Source organism: Protomyctophum parallelum (genome assembly GCF_964188405.1).
Source record: "Protomyctophum parallelum genome assembly, chromosome: 4".
Taxonomy (NCBI): Eukaryota; Metazoa; Chordata; class Actinopteri; order Myctophiformes; family Myctophidae; genus Protomyctophum; species Protomyctophum parallelum.
In genome coordinates this window covers 8,200,641-8,217,531 of record NC_139700.1, presented here as the reverse complement: position 1 = coordinate 8,217,531, position 16,891 = coordinate 8,200,641, and the positions used below count along the sequence as shown (strand labels likewise).

The following is a 16,891-nucleotide window of genomic DNA, read 5'->3' as shown; positions in this document are numbered from 1 at the left end:
CCGGATTTGACCACCAGGCGACGGCAGCTTCACTGTTCTACCGTGGTTCTGGGGGCTTGATAATTGCCCACAATATGTATATTTTCTCCATTAAGTGCCCATTAAATCTTTCACAGTGTATTTTTTACATATAGATTTGTTACATCGTGACTCAGTCAGGACGCATCACGCACCTACCTAAATGATAAATGGTGCATTTATATAGCGCCTTTATCCAAGGCACTTTTCATAGATTGTGCATTACATTCACCCATTCACACACACATTCATACACCGATGGCAGCTTAAACCATGCAAGGCACCAACCTTGTTGTGAGTGTTGCTCAAGGACACTTCAACACTAACTCTGGGCGAGCCCGGGTTCGAACTGGCAACCTTGCGGTTCCCATCCGGCCACTACTCCTCAGCCACCGGCCGCCCCTTTTTACCTATACCTATCTAGGCCATACCCTTTTCCGCTTAACTTGGATTTCCAGCATTTAGAATTTTCTTAAAAAAACCCACTTTTGGCACATGTATCAAACTGATTTTTGTTATTCAATAATACATTTGCTTTGTGGTATGATCTATAGTCTACAATGTCCAATTGACCCTAAAGTAAGTGGTGTATCGAGGGGCCTCAGAGGAGGTCACCACCAGAAGCACTTTCACTTCTATAGTAGTGGGCACACTAGTACTGGTCTCTCTCTCTCTCTCGCTCTCTCGCTCTCTCTCTCTTATTTTTTCACTTCAAAGGTTGTCGGAATGTACTGTCACATCAACACAAACTTGAAAGCAGGAGAACAGATCCAATGAATACTGTAGACAGGGGGGGGGGGGGGGGGGGGCAGGCAGCAGTATAGAAGGCAATCATTCCTCCATTGACAGGTGCTAAGATGAAGGGGTCCAGTGAGGCTCACACGGAATGAGCTCCCCTGGCTGCTGTCCTCTCAAAACAAAGGTTTGAAAAGGAAACAAGAAAGCTGACCCCTGAGCACTCCAGAGTGACCTCACCCTGGAGCTTATATTGACATAGAATGTATAGTGGCCGTCATGGATGACAATAATGCATTGATCCTGCATCCGCCGTTTGCGGTCCGATTGTCCTATTGTTTTTGAACGATTGTAAAATACAATAAACTAAATTATTTATTTATATATATATATATATATATATATACGTATAGACATCAAAAAGAGAAAAAAAACCTTCCAAGGATGGTACTGCACACTCCAGGGAACAGAGACGGACAACTTACTGCATCAACTTATTTATTAGAATTTATTAGCATTTAGTCCGTTTTTTTTTTCTTTCTTTCTGTTTTTCTTCAAAAAAAATAAAGAAAACACATGTACTTACAGTGTTCTCTGGTGGTCAGTCACATTCTCAGGGGCTTGTTAGTGAGTGTTATGGAGCGATCAGAAGCTACTGGTGTCAGAGCCATTATTGATTTATTGAATGACTAAAAGGGAAAAGAGAAATGGGAATGACCTTACGCATCTCCATTATAGTCTTTGACACGTTTGCCTGACCCATACTGAAATTATAATATTTTGAAACTTCTATCCATCCATCCATCTTCAACCACTTATCTGTAGTCGGTTAACCACGCCGACAGCTCCAGTAGAGAGCTCCAGACTTCCCTCTCCAGAGCAACATTCTGGGGGATCCCGAGGCGTTCCATGGCCAGTTTGGAGATAATCCATCCATCTGTTCTGCTCGGGGGTCTCCTCCCAGTGGGACATGCATCAAGGACCTCCCTACAGGGAGACGCTCTGGAGGCGTCCTTACAAGATGCCCGAACCACCTAAGCTGGTTCCTTTCTAAGGGAAGAAACAGCAGGTCTACTCCGAGTCTCTCTCACGTGATTGAACTTCTCACCTTCTCTCTAAGGGAGATGCCAGCCACCCGTCTGAGAAAACTCATTTCGGCCGCTTGTGTCCGCAACCTTATTCTTTCGGTCATGAGTCATGACCCACACTTTATGACCATAGGTGAGAGTAGGAAGGCAGATTGCTCTGTAGACAGAGCACCTTCTGGTGCTCCTATTCTCCGGCTGATCTCCTTCTCCGTCCTCCCCTCACTCATGAACAAGCCCCCGAGATACTTAACCGTATCTGTGCCAAACGTATACTTTATCTCGCAAAAAGATATTAAGGTCACCTGGGCCTTCCACTACAAACACGAGATTTCATTAAAAATGATTTAAAAATATTAATTTTTGTTGCTTTGGTTAGTTTCCTGCTGAGAACCATGGCCTCAGATTTTGAGATGCTGATCCGCATCCCTGCCGCCGTACACTCGACTGCGAACCGATCCAGTGAAACGTATAAAAAGTTACCACCTTGGAAATATATCTATCTATCCTGATGTTGACACTATACAAGACAGTTTTATTGATAGTACTGTCATGCATGGCTCAATTCCCATTACTGTAAATAGTTTCTATATCTACAAAGCAGAGCAAATTATTGTCACCCCTTCCTAATTTCAGACTCCATTAAACATGAATTAAAGACAACACAGCTCTGAGCACATACATCTCTGTGCGTGCGTTCATGTCTGCTTACACGGAACTAATCTCGCAAATGGCTGGACTGATACAGTATATGTCAAATGTCTTGTGCACACTGCCAGGAGGCAGTGCCACTAACATGGTAGATGCACTAATTTCTCATGTGTTTGGTATAATGGATGTCAATGGGGCTTGGATCGATCCAGACTGAAACTGTGCCCAAATTTGGAGATGATAGACATTGATACGTGCGTATTTCAGGACCTTTCACTGCTTCGTCTCAACCATTACTCTATGGCTCTGGTCTCAGCCACCGCTGTGTATTTTTTGACATTCCGTTTTTCTCCAAAGTTGAATGTTGCCACTACTGTTGGAGCAGCCATAAACTACACAGGTTCATTCCGATGTTCTGGGCATCTTTGTAAAGTTGGTGTTAGTAAAAAGCAGGTAAAAGAGTAACGTTTGAGCAGACTAACATCAGTCACTCTACCATTCAATGTATGTAGTAGAAGAGGTGCAGGTTTAAACCGCAGCTATGTCGTCTCCGCCTACAGGAAATGCGTAAGCTGCGACCATGAGACCCGTTTCTGAATTCGTCTATACTGAATCTATTCTCTGTCCAACCGACCCGAGGACGGGATGTGCCGAGTGGAACGTCGTCAGATCAGTGGATCTAAAAAATATTTTGATAAAACTTTCTATCCGCATATACCAGGGGTATTCAACTAGATTAGGCCGGGGGCCACAACTGTAGAATGATTGTGTTTGGGGGGTTGCACAGCGTGAAGATTTGTGGGTTCTCAAAATGCATTTTGTGTTCAAACACAAAGATTTATGTAATACATTTGTGCACAGTATGAGCACAGGGTTCTAATATGTATATGCTACCTTAGAATAGATGTAGACCTATTTGACAGTGCATAAACAGAATTGCCTTGACATTAACGAGCGTCAACGGGCAACAGCTGTAAACACACACACACACACACACACACACACACACACACACACACACACACACACACCAGCAGTACTCTAGTCTAAAGTGGTATCTGTCTCATTTCTCTCCAAAAGCCCTTGAATATAATTAAGGATATCATTATGATAATTTCACACTTCATATCGCAAACACCATACCTGTTACTCTCATTAGCTCTCTCTAAAAAAAAGAGCCTGCGGGCCGCCTGTTGAATGCCCCTGCCATATACTGTATATAGTGTATGGAGTACACTGATGTCATCAATATGATCGAAAATAGACAATTTGTAAGCTTTCAGAATGAACACTCTGGATTCTATAATTGTATCTTCCTTTAGGACGCTCATCTCACAGAATGCCAGAATATTTGCTAGCTGGTTTCTCGCTTTAGGTGAGACATGCTTGAGTTGACACATCTTTATTGAACTGCCACAGCCTGCAGAAATTAAATAGATTAAAGCTTATTTTTTGGAGCTCAGCAGCATTGCTTTTGTGACTCAATATTTGATGTGTGGTTCTTGACCTTCATGTTGTGAATTGAAAGAGACAATGTGACCAAAAAAATGCAGGGCTCCCTCGTAAAAATCTTGATCTCAATGGGATTTTCACCTGTATTAATAAAGGTTAAAAATGAAATAAAAAGCCTTGTCTAGGCGGCATCTCTACGTCGTCCTCAAAGGAGCAAGTCAAAAGTCACTGAGTGCCTTCAATTGGTGATTTTCCTGGGGGTTGTAGGTTATGACCTCGGTTTTCTTTGCGTTTAGCATGAGGGCGAGCTTGGCACACTCTTAATTCGACTATGCCTGTTCTACTTGATTAGATAGAAGGCAGATCTCATCACTGTAGTGCAGGTCTGTCAGGGATTCCACAAGGGTGCCTCGTAGACTGTCGCGACGTAGACCATCTGGGAGTAATGGTGAAGCTGAGGTCTTTTAATAGCCTGTCTTGGGCATAGATATTATAAAAAATAGATGCCTCACTGGCCGTTGCAGTTCATTGGAGCAACGTGTATCCCAATGAAGGCAGGAAGTGCAGTGCTGAAGGCTTTTTCTTTTTTTAACAAATCTTTATAACAGTCAATACACTGACATTACATTACAATACAAAACAAGACAAACAAACAAACACAAACAACAAAGTTATTAATACAACAATACAACATCAGAGCCAGGGGGGATTAGATGACATTAAAACATGATAAAACATTAAAGAGTGAACACAAAGCAACAGTTCTCCGCAGCTTTCTTATTTAGAAGAGATTTAGCCGGAAAGGGCGTCTACGTTTATGTGTCTATGGTCTTGGGCATATACATACATTGAAAATGACATAGAGCCCCAATAATGTCTGCCCTAGTGCCCAAAGTCAGGGTTAGGTTCTTTCTTTATTCGTTTATTTAGTCGGGACAATGTATATTGATGAACATTACATTACAAATGCAGTGTAAATATACCAGATTTAGCAAAACATGCTAATTTCCATCTGCAGTCCCCAGACATCAAACATCAAACAATACAAACATGACTGGTAATAAAGTCCCCTATAGTAAATATTGTAAATGTCTTTGGCATAGGTATACACTAGAGATGTCCCGATACTGTATCGGTATCGGAAAAGTATCGGATCGGCCCTTATTTGGTGATATCGTCATAGTCTAACCACCGATCCGACACAGGGGTAAGGGGTTGACATGGGCGGCGGTGGCTCAGGGGTAGAGTGCCTGGATGGTAACCGTAAGGTTGCCAGTTCTAACCCGGGCTCCCCCAGAGTTACTGTCGAAGTGTCCTTGAGCAAGACACTGAACCCCTAATTGCTCCCGATGTGCTAGTTGGTGCCTTGCATGGTTTCCGCTGCCATCGGTGTATGAATGTGTGTGTGTGAATGGGTGAATGTAATGCACAATCTCTGTAAAGCGCTTTGGATAAAGGCGCTATATAAATGCACCATTTACCATTTTACACTGTGGCAGGTAAATAAAACCTGGGGCATGTGGAGTTTGCTTTGGAGTTGCCCAAACTGCAAGTTCACATTTGAATGAGGAGTCTGCTATAAACACAACACAAGATATATAGCTAGTTTTTCGTTTAGTTAGAGTTTTTTATTTTTTTTATTATTATATATATTATTCTCCGGTAACACAGCAATTGTAGTATCGGATCGGATCGGGACATCCCTATAGTATACACTCCCTAGTATACACTATACGCAAATAATAATAATGTAAAATAAAAGATTTCTGATCTTACAACTTAACATACCTTTGTTGCCTAAAGTAGGCTAGCTTCTATAAAATGTGGTTTTCACTGGGGTAGCTAAAATCTGACTATAACATGGTCTGATAACCGTCTCTGGAATAAAAGATAATGTCCTGTGCTTTCACCCTTCATGACAAAGAACCAGCCAGGTTTGAAGAATGTGTAATGTGCAATTGGCATAAAAAATAGGCTGCCACAAAATGCAGGGCAATGATGGTTTGACTAGGGGTGCTCAATCCACGGAAAAAGGCTGTGAAAAATGAACGTTCAGGATGGTAAACTCCATTCGTGGATAGAATTTATAGAACAACTTTGGGAGCTAATGCTTATTCATCAGTGCAGCTTACTCTGATGGAGTATGAGCTGGAAAACACTCAGGGGAGTGTGCCATATCCAGAATATATGACTTTGTTTTTTACTTCCTTTTGTGTTTTTTGTAGAGTAAGCAAAAACAAATGTCTCCTATTGGTTCATTCATCACATTTTCATAGCAGATATTATTATTTAAAAAAAAAACAATATTGTCTTACGTTTGACATTCAAAGCAGGATTTCAGAATGTATACTTGCCGTTTTCAGATTGTGTGGCCACTGTAAGGTTTTTCTGCAGTTTAATAGTGTAGCAGTGTAGTAGACATAAACCCTCGGGTCATTGTGTTGGCTAATCCGTTAAAGAGGTTTTAGACACAACGCTGGATGATATTCTCACAGCCTTTTCCTCAAAGCATTAGGAAAAGGCTCTTTACATGGGCCGGTGATGTTCACGGGGAGAGGGAGGGAGGGAGGGAGGAGGAAAGCCAATCGGCCCGCCATTGTGGTGCATTACAGCAAATCTTTGCCATAATGTACATCGTGTGTACACAATGTATCTTTGGAGCATCATTAGAAAGGTCTTGGTCACATAATCTAGTTTTGTACTGCTTTGTATTTGTCTCATTCAGAAAATGGGATTATTTTATGTAATAATTTCATGACTTGACATTCATGCATGCACAGAGACACACACACGCATGCACAGGATTGTACACACACACACACACACACACACACACACACACACTCACACACACACTCACACTCACACACTCATAGAATATTTAAACTGCTTGCAGGCATACACCTACAGTAATTCCCTCATTGCAGTGCTAGCTTAACTCTATGCTGTTAGGCTGCACTCATTGGGGTTGTCCACCGGTGATATCCTTGTGTTTAACTAATCGTTGCTTAGGGGCTGACAGGAGGCATGTTGCCATAAGAAATACAAGGAATGAAATACTGCTTCTACTATTTGTTTGGATGCTACTGTACTGTATGTTGTTGCCAGCTACTGCCTGTATTTGCTTTCCCTTTCTTTAGTAGTCAACCTTTAATGAAATGTGACAGTTGTGTGAAATGGCACATCTGCAGGTTTCGCCGGGAAGTTGAGTGAACTGCACTGTCACATTTCAGAGTTGCCAAAACTGGTTTCTCTGCCTCGTCTCTCTCGATTTTCTCTACAAATGTCTTGCGGCTGTATAAAAAAAGCTCATTTTATGATGCAAGCTGTAGCCTATTTACAGCACAGATGTGCCATAACAATGCTTTCCAGATCTTTTCCTGGAGGTTTTTTTAAAATGCATGTTTTTCCTGGAGGTTTTATTCACTCATTAGCCTTGCTAATTCTACTGCTTTACTGACAATAAGACACACACACACACACACACACACACACACACACACACACACACAATGCTATTCAGTATATCCACATCTTCTCTATTATCTATTCGAACAACATGTTTTCCTGAAAAGGAACGGTTTATGGACATACGAGATTTCAACCTGACAGGCAGTGCCAACATACACACGTTGCTGTTTGCTTCTTTCAGTCCAGCTATCAAAGACATGGCAGTGGTAATGGTTGGGGAAGGACAGACCGTGTGTGTGTGCGTTTGCGTGTGTGTGTGTGTTCTCTCTCATTGCGTTTCTCCCTCGTTACATCACTTTTCTCTCTTGCACCGCATTGCTCCCCGGTCCCACCTAACCCCCCAACCCCCCCCCCCCCCCCCTCTCTCTCCGCCTCACTTTTATTTTCATTACACTTACAGTATCTTACTGTACATATAATTTTCTCCTGCTACATTCCACTGTACTGCCTGCCACACGTTCCCCCTCCATCACCCTTCCTACTCGTATCCTCACGCCCTCTGCTTTTATCCTCCTTGCCCCCCCCCCCTCTTTCGCTCTCGCTTTCGCTCTCGCTCTCTCTCTCTCTCTCTCTCTCTCTCTCTCTCTCTCTCTCTCACTTTCTCTCTCTCGCGCTCTCTCGCGCTCTCTCTCTCCCTACCGCGTAGGGTTACAGTACAGAGCGTAATGTAGTTTTGAGATCTCTGAAGGCCTCGGTATCAGCTGTGTCCACAGCCTAGACAGCTGTACTGATTAATGGCTCCCTGTAGCCTTTTTAAGTCTTTCTCACAGAAGACGTCCATGCGCTATACGTCCACTCCCCCCGTCAGTTGATAAGAAGCGGCCTGCTCACTACTCATGCATTGAAGGAAGCATGAGCTCAGTTCGGGGCTCTCCCCAGGTTGGCAGAGGAAAAGAGTGTAGCGCCCAGGATTGCGATGGGGAATCTAAGCTAATAGAAACGGCAGGCTTTCTATTCTTGAAAAGTTACAATGCAGTAATGGAAGCCACCGTTCTTGTCGTCATAAAAATCTAAATATGTATAAATATCCCAGTAAGACGCCCTGAGGGCGAGACGCTGCAACAACAGAGCTTCCTAATATGGCACAGTTAAGAAGCAGGAGTTAAACTATTAATCTGGTGTCTGTGAGGTCAGATGTAGAGTTGCTTGCCGGCTCGATATATGCAGATCTAGGTGTCGAGTAGGTGATGATCCATGAGTCTTTTCCATGTATGGCTATCCAGGGTTTGATGATGTCAGTGTCGTGATCTTCATATAAAGAGAGATCCATATATCAAGGTATGCAAGTCCTGCTTGGAGGTCAGAGGCAATTATCTACTGGGGGCCACTAATTGGCGCTTGCACGCATCCGCCTGGGTGACGACAGACTGCTGGGCGAGCGCTGGCGCTTTGGCATGGGGTCAACTTTGACCTTCTTTTTTTTTTTTTTTTTTTTTTAATCCTACTGTCTTAAAGGTAGAAACCTGAAGAGGTATTTGTTCTGTTTGGTGTCCTGTGAAGAGTTTTGAAGGTAGATTTCTGGAGTTTTGGGATCATTCAAGATCAATCATTCTGTTGAGCTGGTCGATTGTGATGTCAGTACAGAACATTTGATGTGGTCAGATCAACATATGGAATGAATTATGTACTGGCCATATATATATATGGAGCGGGTATTGAGTGTACAGGGTTTGATGAGGTCAGATCAACATATGGAATGAATTCTGTATTGGCCATAATATGGAGCATGTCACGAGGCGTGACGGACTGACTGACTGACGGGAGATGCACAGCCCTCCTCTAAGATACAGGCCGAGTAGAACAAACTTGTGCTATTTTATCATGAACATTAGTGAGGACCAATTCTATGAATATAGGTTGAAACGTGGTGAAGTAAAGGCGGAGAGCGCGAGTGAAAGCGAAATGTGTGAGCTAAAAATAGAACACTGGTCACTTTGAGCTGAACATTACATGGTTGAGGCACACACTGTACTGACGAGTCCTAATTGTAAATGAGCTGTTATTGTTCAACAACACGTCAGGTTCAGGCTCCGCTCCAAGTCTAATTTGCCGGAAGGAAAGCAGGTCGGGCGCGTGCGTGCGTGCGTGCGTGCGTGCGTGCGTGCGTGCGTGTGTGTGTGCGTGCGTGTGTGTTGTTTACACAAAAGATGTGAATATGTTCGTCACCAGCGTTATAATGAGTGACTGTCATGGAGAACAGTATGTTAGCTATTATTGTCTCCATATGGTTTCCCAGTCTGCTGAGACAGCTGTCTGTACCGGCAGGAGACACAGCGAGACGGATATCATCGTCAAACAACAGGATACAATTAATGCCAATCAGTCACGCTCATTATTTATTGTCCGTCCGGATGCCCCGTTTATAGTCGACGCCATGGAGCCTTTTGTTGATTTTGTTGTACTAAAAACAGAACCTAAGCTATGGGGCTAAAACTGCGACTAAATATATTGACAAAACTGTTAGGGATGGACTAGAGATAGGGATGGACTAGTGGAGAAGAGATTTGGTTGCGCTCAAGTGTAAAATTAAATTACATTAAATGACAAATAAATGACTAAATTGGCTGTCAAAATCAACACTGCACAGAGCTGCTTTGATTCATGGATGGTATTTGCAGTGAGGTTGGAAGTTGCACGGTGCCATTTGAGAGGAGATCGAGGGATCATTCAATCCATAAATCAAACAAACGTTATTTATTATATTGCACCTTTCAGACAAGTCGTATGCAATTCAAAGTGATTTACAAGCGAAGGCCGTTGCCCTAGATATTGTGCCTGTGAGTGCCCTGGATTCAGGGCTCTTTCATTCACACATATCGTCTTTTATTGTCACATCACTGGTTTACAGGTCAAAGAAGTGGGTGAAATCATTTTTTGGGCGGATATTAAGCCAGTATTTCTACGGATTCTGCCTGACCTCCATTACCACCGGGGAGATGGCTGTGGTGTTCTTTGAAAGACACATACCGTCTAGGGTGGGATCAGAACAGGTCAGCTCCGTATATGGAGATCTAAAGGTGGCAGAGGGGGCAGTGTCTTGAGTGTACATGCAGGGTTTGATGACAGAACAGGTCAGCTCCAATCATGGAGATGGAGGCATGATGTCACAACGCGTGACCATATTTGTAGGTGTGACGTGACACACGGAAATGCAGGTTTTCATAGAAAATGCGGTCGCAGCAAGTCTTTTTTTTTTACAATGACAAAAAACAATGACAAAAACAACCCACCCACACCCACCCCAAGTACAGTACAAGTTCCATCTTTACATTTGCATGAAAAAATACATGATACAATATCCCATTTAATGATGGTAATAAAGCCATATTTTCTCATAAGTTGCTGGATTCCTCCTTACATTGTATACACTCTTGAGTACAATAGGAATAAAAAATTTTCCCAGCTGTACCAGCCATCAAATTAATGAAACAAAGTATGTCTTATGATGGCTTAATGTGAGCCCCTGTACACAGTACGTTCTCCCAAAATCCAGATCCTATAGGATCCGGTATTATGTCACACCCCTATACTATTTCTGACATTGTTTTAGCTAGAACAAAGCATGGACAGCTCCACAGCATACGTGAAGTAAATATCCACCAGAGACTTTGCGTCTCCCGGTCGACCACACCATTCTTCTGTTCTTCTTCAAGGTTCTTCTGTTCATGGGCGGTCCTTGTTTCCACACCAGGCAGTGACGCAGTCTTTATCCTATTCTGAACGGGCACCCATTTTGGTGTCAGCATCATGTCATGCTTTAGCTATTGAAAAATAGCAGATCTACAAGCTCATATCGCGCCACCGAGTGGCGCGATACGAGCTTGTAGGTCTGCTATTTTTGAATAATCGAAGAACGACTGACATTTTTAGAATCTGCTCTCAGGTCAGAATGGGTTAATCAGACCAGTGTGTGTGTCCAGTGGATACCTCGCATGAATCTGATCTCAGGTCAGAATGAGTTATGGAAGTTGTTTATGCGGGTGCTTGTGCTGAACCTCTTCAGGCGACGAAGCCAGCATAGTCGCCACTCGCCAATGAGCTTTGTTCCTCGTGCGTGGTGCGTGTCCTAAATCGGCTCCTTCTTCCTCGATGTGCACTCCAAGGAAATTGAACTCACTGACCTTTTTCTCGCTGCAACGCCATCGATGAACATATAGGCCTGTCAATGTCATGTGGATGACATTGACATTGGAGCTGTATGTGGCGATGCAGTCATGAGTAAGTAAAGGAGAGGGCCCAGCACGCATCCCGGGGGGGGGGGGGGGGGGGGGGGGGGGGGTCCTGTGCTGAGGGTCACGGGGTCAGATGGGATGTTGTTGGCCATGTTGTTTGTCAGGACGTCTTAGTGTCCAGTCGCACATGCTTGGGTGCAGCTCGAGGTCTCGAGGCTTTATGTCTTTCTGCCTTTCTGGGACTATAATGGTGTTGAATGTTGAGCTGCTGTTGTTGTTATCCTTTTGAGGCCTTCAGGCTGAGGCTCTGAGCCACTGCTACACTTACCCCCCCCTTTTGACCTCCTCCCACGGGGAAACCCCATCCGGGTCACGGCATGTAATATATACCGATATGTAATATACATTTTGGTGTCTCTTTTTTGACTATATGCAAATTGCCACGGATCCAGCAAGTCATCTAGAATGGAGCAGGTAATAGTTTTGCTAGTAATAATCCTACATTGTTCACATATCTCTATATATGCTCATTCTGTGTGTCCACTCCTATTTGGTGGGAAGTGGGAACAACAACTCGTGATAATAATAATAATAATAATAATAATAATAATAGTGAAAGCTATTATCACAAACACAATAAGCTGCTGCTCCCTTGTTTTCCACAATAATGTGATTTTTTTTTACATTAAGGACTTTTCCCACAGGAGTTTCCTGTCCAATAGTTGAAATACCTGTGCAACCATTTGTCATTTGTTAACAAATGTTGCTTTTTGCTTTGCAATAGTTGAAATACCTGTGCAACCATTTGTCATTTGTTAACAAATGTTGCTTTTTGCTTAACAAAGGATTGTGTGAATACTAACCACAGTTACTGCAGGTAATGACAAATGTAACAAATAAGAATCTGTCCTGGCTCCATAGCACAACAGATGCTCATTTCCCTGAGCCATTGGCTCGCTCGTGGTCTCGGAGTGTTTTTCCATGTTAGAGCAATTGTGCGCTTTGCTTGGAGTAGTGACATATTTATGAGAATTTGTTTATTCAAGGACAGTATCAGGACAGTTTCCTTTACAAATGACAAATCGGCCTGCGATCTCCAGCTATCGCCATAGCAACAGAGCGCTGTTAGTTGACCATTGCAGGGGGGAGGCACCGGGTCCTAATTGGTTAGTTGACCATTGCAGGGGGGAGGGGCACCGGGTCCTAATTGGTTAGTTGACCATTGCAGGGGGGAGGCACCGGGTCCTAATTGGTTAGTTGACCATTGCAGGGGGGAGGGGCACCGGGTCCTAATTGGTTAGTTGACCATTGCAGGGGGGAGGCACCGGGTCCTAATTGGTTAGTTGACCATTGCAGGGGGGAGGCACCGGGTCCTAATTGGTTAGTTGACCATTGCAGGGGGGAGGGGCACCGGGTCCTAATTGGTTTGCTCTCAAATCTATGAGGAAGAACAGAGGCTCCCTAATTAGCTCTGAAGTGGTAGTCACCAGTGGTGTAAAGTAACTAAGTACATTTACTCAAGTACTGTACTTACAAGTACAACTTTGACTTGTTGAGGTATTTAATTTCCAATACTTTTACTTATCTACTCCACTCTACATCTTGGATCCACATATTGTACTTTTACTCTACTACATTTATTTGAAAACTTTAGTGACACTGTAGATTTTACAAAACACACACTATCCACTTCAGCCCTATATACATTTCGGCCGTTTGAAACAATGTGTCACATTGTAGATCTGCTGTTTTCACAATAATGAATGGCATTTTCATAGCACTTTTCCAAGTGCTCAAAGCGCTTTACAATGAATGGCTCATTAATTCATTGGGAGGTGACCTTGTCTTGCCCAAGGACACTTTGGCATGTAGACAGCAGGAGAAGGGATTCGAACCGCCAACCAACAGATCATTGGACGACCTGTTCTACCTCCTGAGCCACAGGAGCCACAAGATTCTTATACATTTGATATAGAAATGGGACATTCTGCATAATGAGTACTTTTACTTTTGGTCCTTTAGTTAGGTACCTTTTGACGCCAATAATACTTTTTAATTGCATTTTGAATTCCGGATGTTCACTTGTCAAGGAGTATTTTTCTGCATTGCAGTACTGATACTTAAGTGGAGGAGACTACTGGCTCCCTAATTAACTCTGAAGTGGTAGTCAGTGGAAACTGGGGGGGTGAGGGGTTACTATATTAATGAGGGGAAAGGTGGAGGGGGGGGAGTAAAGAATGATGTTGCATTTCAGGGGGATAGACGTCACATAGAGAAGAAGAGGGGGGAAGGTATGAGATAGGGAGGGAGAGGATAAAATGAAAGGGACCAGAGGCAGAATGTTCACTATCGTCCTAGTCATTTAACAATCTGCTCGTCATTCTTTTTTAATGATCCTCTTTTAGCACACTAGGTTCCCAAACACTGGGTCGGAAGTTCGGAACCCATTTGTGAGTCGCGGACACATTTGTATGGTCCCTTAATTTTGTATTTCCTACATTTTGTTTTTAATTGTTATTTCAAAACATTTACAAAGAATAATTGTATTTTTTTCAGTAAAGAAATTTAAGTAAAATAGAAGAAATTCCATAAACGAATGTTTAAGAGATAAATGTATTTTTTTTAATTTGATAACGTGGAGGTCGACAGAAGGCGAATTTTTCACTTCCAGTTGATTTCCGGTCATATCTGTCGCCTAGTAACCTAGAACCGTTCATACGTTGGCGAAGAGCTCCATCTATCATACTGTAAACCACTGACTGAACCACATGAAGGAGATCTCCGTCAACGGCAGGGAATGTGTTTTGAAAATATGAAGTATTTTAAAAAAGTCTAAGTCAAGCCCCCAGCACACCTGGATATCTACAGTAAAAAGTCACATCAGAATATAAACAGCCACTAATACAGACCAACCTCAAAGGAAGGACCTGGTGGGTTCCCATCCTTATATCTTCATTATGCTGTTTGAACAGGTCATGCTTCTTGCTGATAAACAAGTCTAATTGCCTATTTATCAGCCATGTTGGAAAGGTTTTGATGAAATATTCATGACGAACCAAATCGAAATGGAGGAAATTAACAGGAGTGGAGACGGAGAGAGACAGAGCCAGATAGAGGGAGAGCCAGAGCCAGAGGGAGAGAGACAGAGACCGAGGAAGAGAGACAGAGGGAGAGAGAGACAGAGAGAGACCGACAGGGAGAGAGACAGAGAGAGACAGATAGGGAGTGAGACAGAGGGAGAGAGAGAACGTGCAATGGAGCCTATATATGGAGGGAAATGTCGATATTTTATCTGGATGCTATGACAACATTGATTTGAACTTTCATGCCCACTGAACTGAACTGAACTGAGAGAGGGAGACGGACAGAGAGAGGGACATGCTAATAATACATGCACAGTTATAATTGTGTGGGCATGGGTGTGAGCTGCTGGGGTTGGGATGTGGAACGGCCTCTCTGAATGTGGTTGCTGCTCTCTCCTTTTGTTGCTGCCGAGTCTTGACTGTGGCAGCCCGGCGGAGATTGTGTTCGTGGAATATGGCTCCCTCATACAGACTTTTCCTCCATGTGCTTCAGGGCTCTTATGTGTCTGCTGTAGGTGGTCCATGTCTCTGCACCATATAGGAGCGTGGGCAGGATAGCTGCCTTATAGACAAGGAGCTTCGTCTTAGGTCGGAGTTTTCAAAGACTCTTTTACGAAGCTTTGCAAAAGCCCCACCTGCACAGCAGATTCGATGATGTACTTTGCACGCACGCACTGTTTCTCATTGCTACAGCAAATGAAGGATTCCTTTTTATGTGACAGTATTGACTTTTTAGACTCGTCGTACCATTACTGGAGTGGTCAGGAACTAAACCTTGAAGCTCAGAGGAATAAAATCACAGTGCAGAACAAAAAGAAAAGAAAAACTCAATGAAATCCAGCAAGGCCCAAGGGACTAAATTCATTTTGCTCCTATGCCACCAAAATGTGGAACAGCATGTGAATCCCTTGACTCCTATACGGACGGCTGCAAGTCACCCCCGTAAATCCTGAGTCCCTCCCACCACCCCCTTAATTGTCCCCTTACTGTATACATGTACTGTATGTTTTTCCCTTTTTACTTCCATTATATGATGATTTCCTGTTTTTTTTTATATAAGTGAATATTTGTACGTCTCTAAATGTTCTGATGAATTGAAAATGGTGGACCCTGTTGTAAACGAGTATAATGCTTAATCATGGTGCAGTTTTTGTATTGACTTGTGCTTTTGTTTGAAATGTACCCATTCTACATACTGTGAATAAAATCACACTCGTGTGAAGTGAGGGGCGCTTTACCAGCCCTTATCCTCTTAGATCACCGCGATATCATATATCGTATATCATATATACGTATAACATCATATGCCGATTTGCTCAGTGACAGACAAAACAAGCAGTAAACTCTGTTCATTGTTAATGATATTTAATGTTTGTGTTGGTGACAAAACAAACATTAAACTCTGTCCATTGTTAATGATATTTAATGTTTGTGTTGGTGACAAAACAAACATTAAACTCTGTCCATTGTTAATGATATTTAATGTTTGTGTTGGTGACAAAACAAACATTAAACTCTGTCCATTGTTAATGATATTTGATGTTTGTGTTAGTGACAAAACAAACATTAAACTCTGTCCATTGTCAATGGCGTTTTTAATGTTTGTCTAGACAAGACAAACATTAAACCTGTATATATATACAAAAATCTATCAATCAAAAGCAACAAACAAAGGGCTTTAGCTGTGATTTAAAATAACTAATAGTGGCAGCAGTGATTTTAAATAACTAATAGTGGCAGCAGTGATTTTAAATAACTAATAGTGGCAGCAGTGCAGCAGTTTTCTGGGAGTTCGTTCCAGATAATGGGCAGTATAAATACTAAATGCTGCTTCTGCATGTTAGTTCGGATTCTAGGGAGAGAAATCAATGATTTGACTCACAGGGAGCCAGTGTGAGGATTGAAGAACTGGAGTGAAGTGTTCCACTTTCTTGGTATTACAGTGGAGCGTAGCGGCTTTGGGCATCCGTTCGCAATGTTCAATCATCTCCAAATTGGAATCACATGTTGAGAGGCTTCTATGGAGCGAAGACTGTGACACTATATACAGTATATATTTTTTTAAGCTCATTGTGTATTGATCTTCTTGCATCGTGTGTGTGTGTGTGTGTGTGTGTGTGTGTGTGTGTGTGTGTGTGTGTGTGTGTGTGTGTGTGTGTGTGTGTGTGTGTGTGTGTGTGTGTGTGTGTGTGTGTGTGTGTGTGTGTGTGTGTGTGTGTGTGTG

General features: G+C 42.8%; 1 protein-coding gene across 1 annotated transcript in view; it reads left to right on the top strand.

Moving 5' to 3' along the window:
- necab2 (N-terminal EF-hand calcium binding protein 2) overlaps window positions 1-16,891 on the top strand; it is a gene marked incomplete at its 5' end in the record, with an annotated part of 168,900 nt that overhangs the window by 97,698 nt on the left and 54,311 nt on the right. The window lies entirely within an intron of this gene.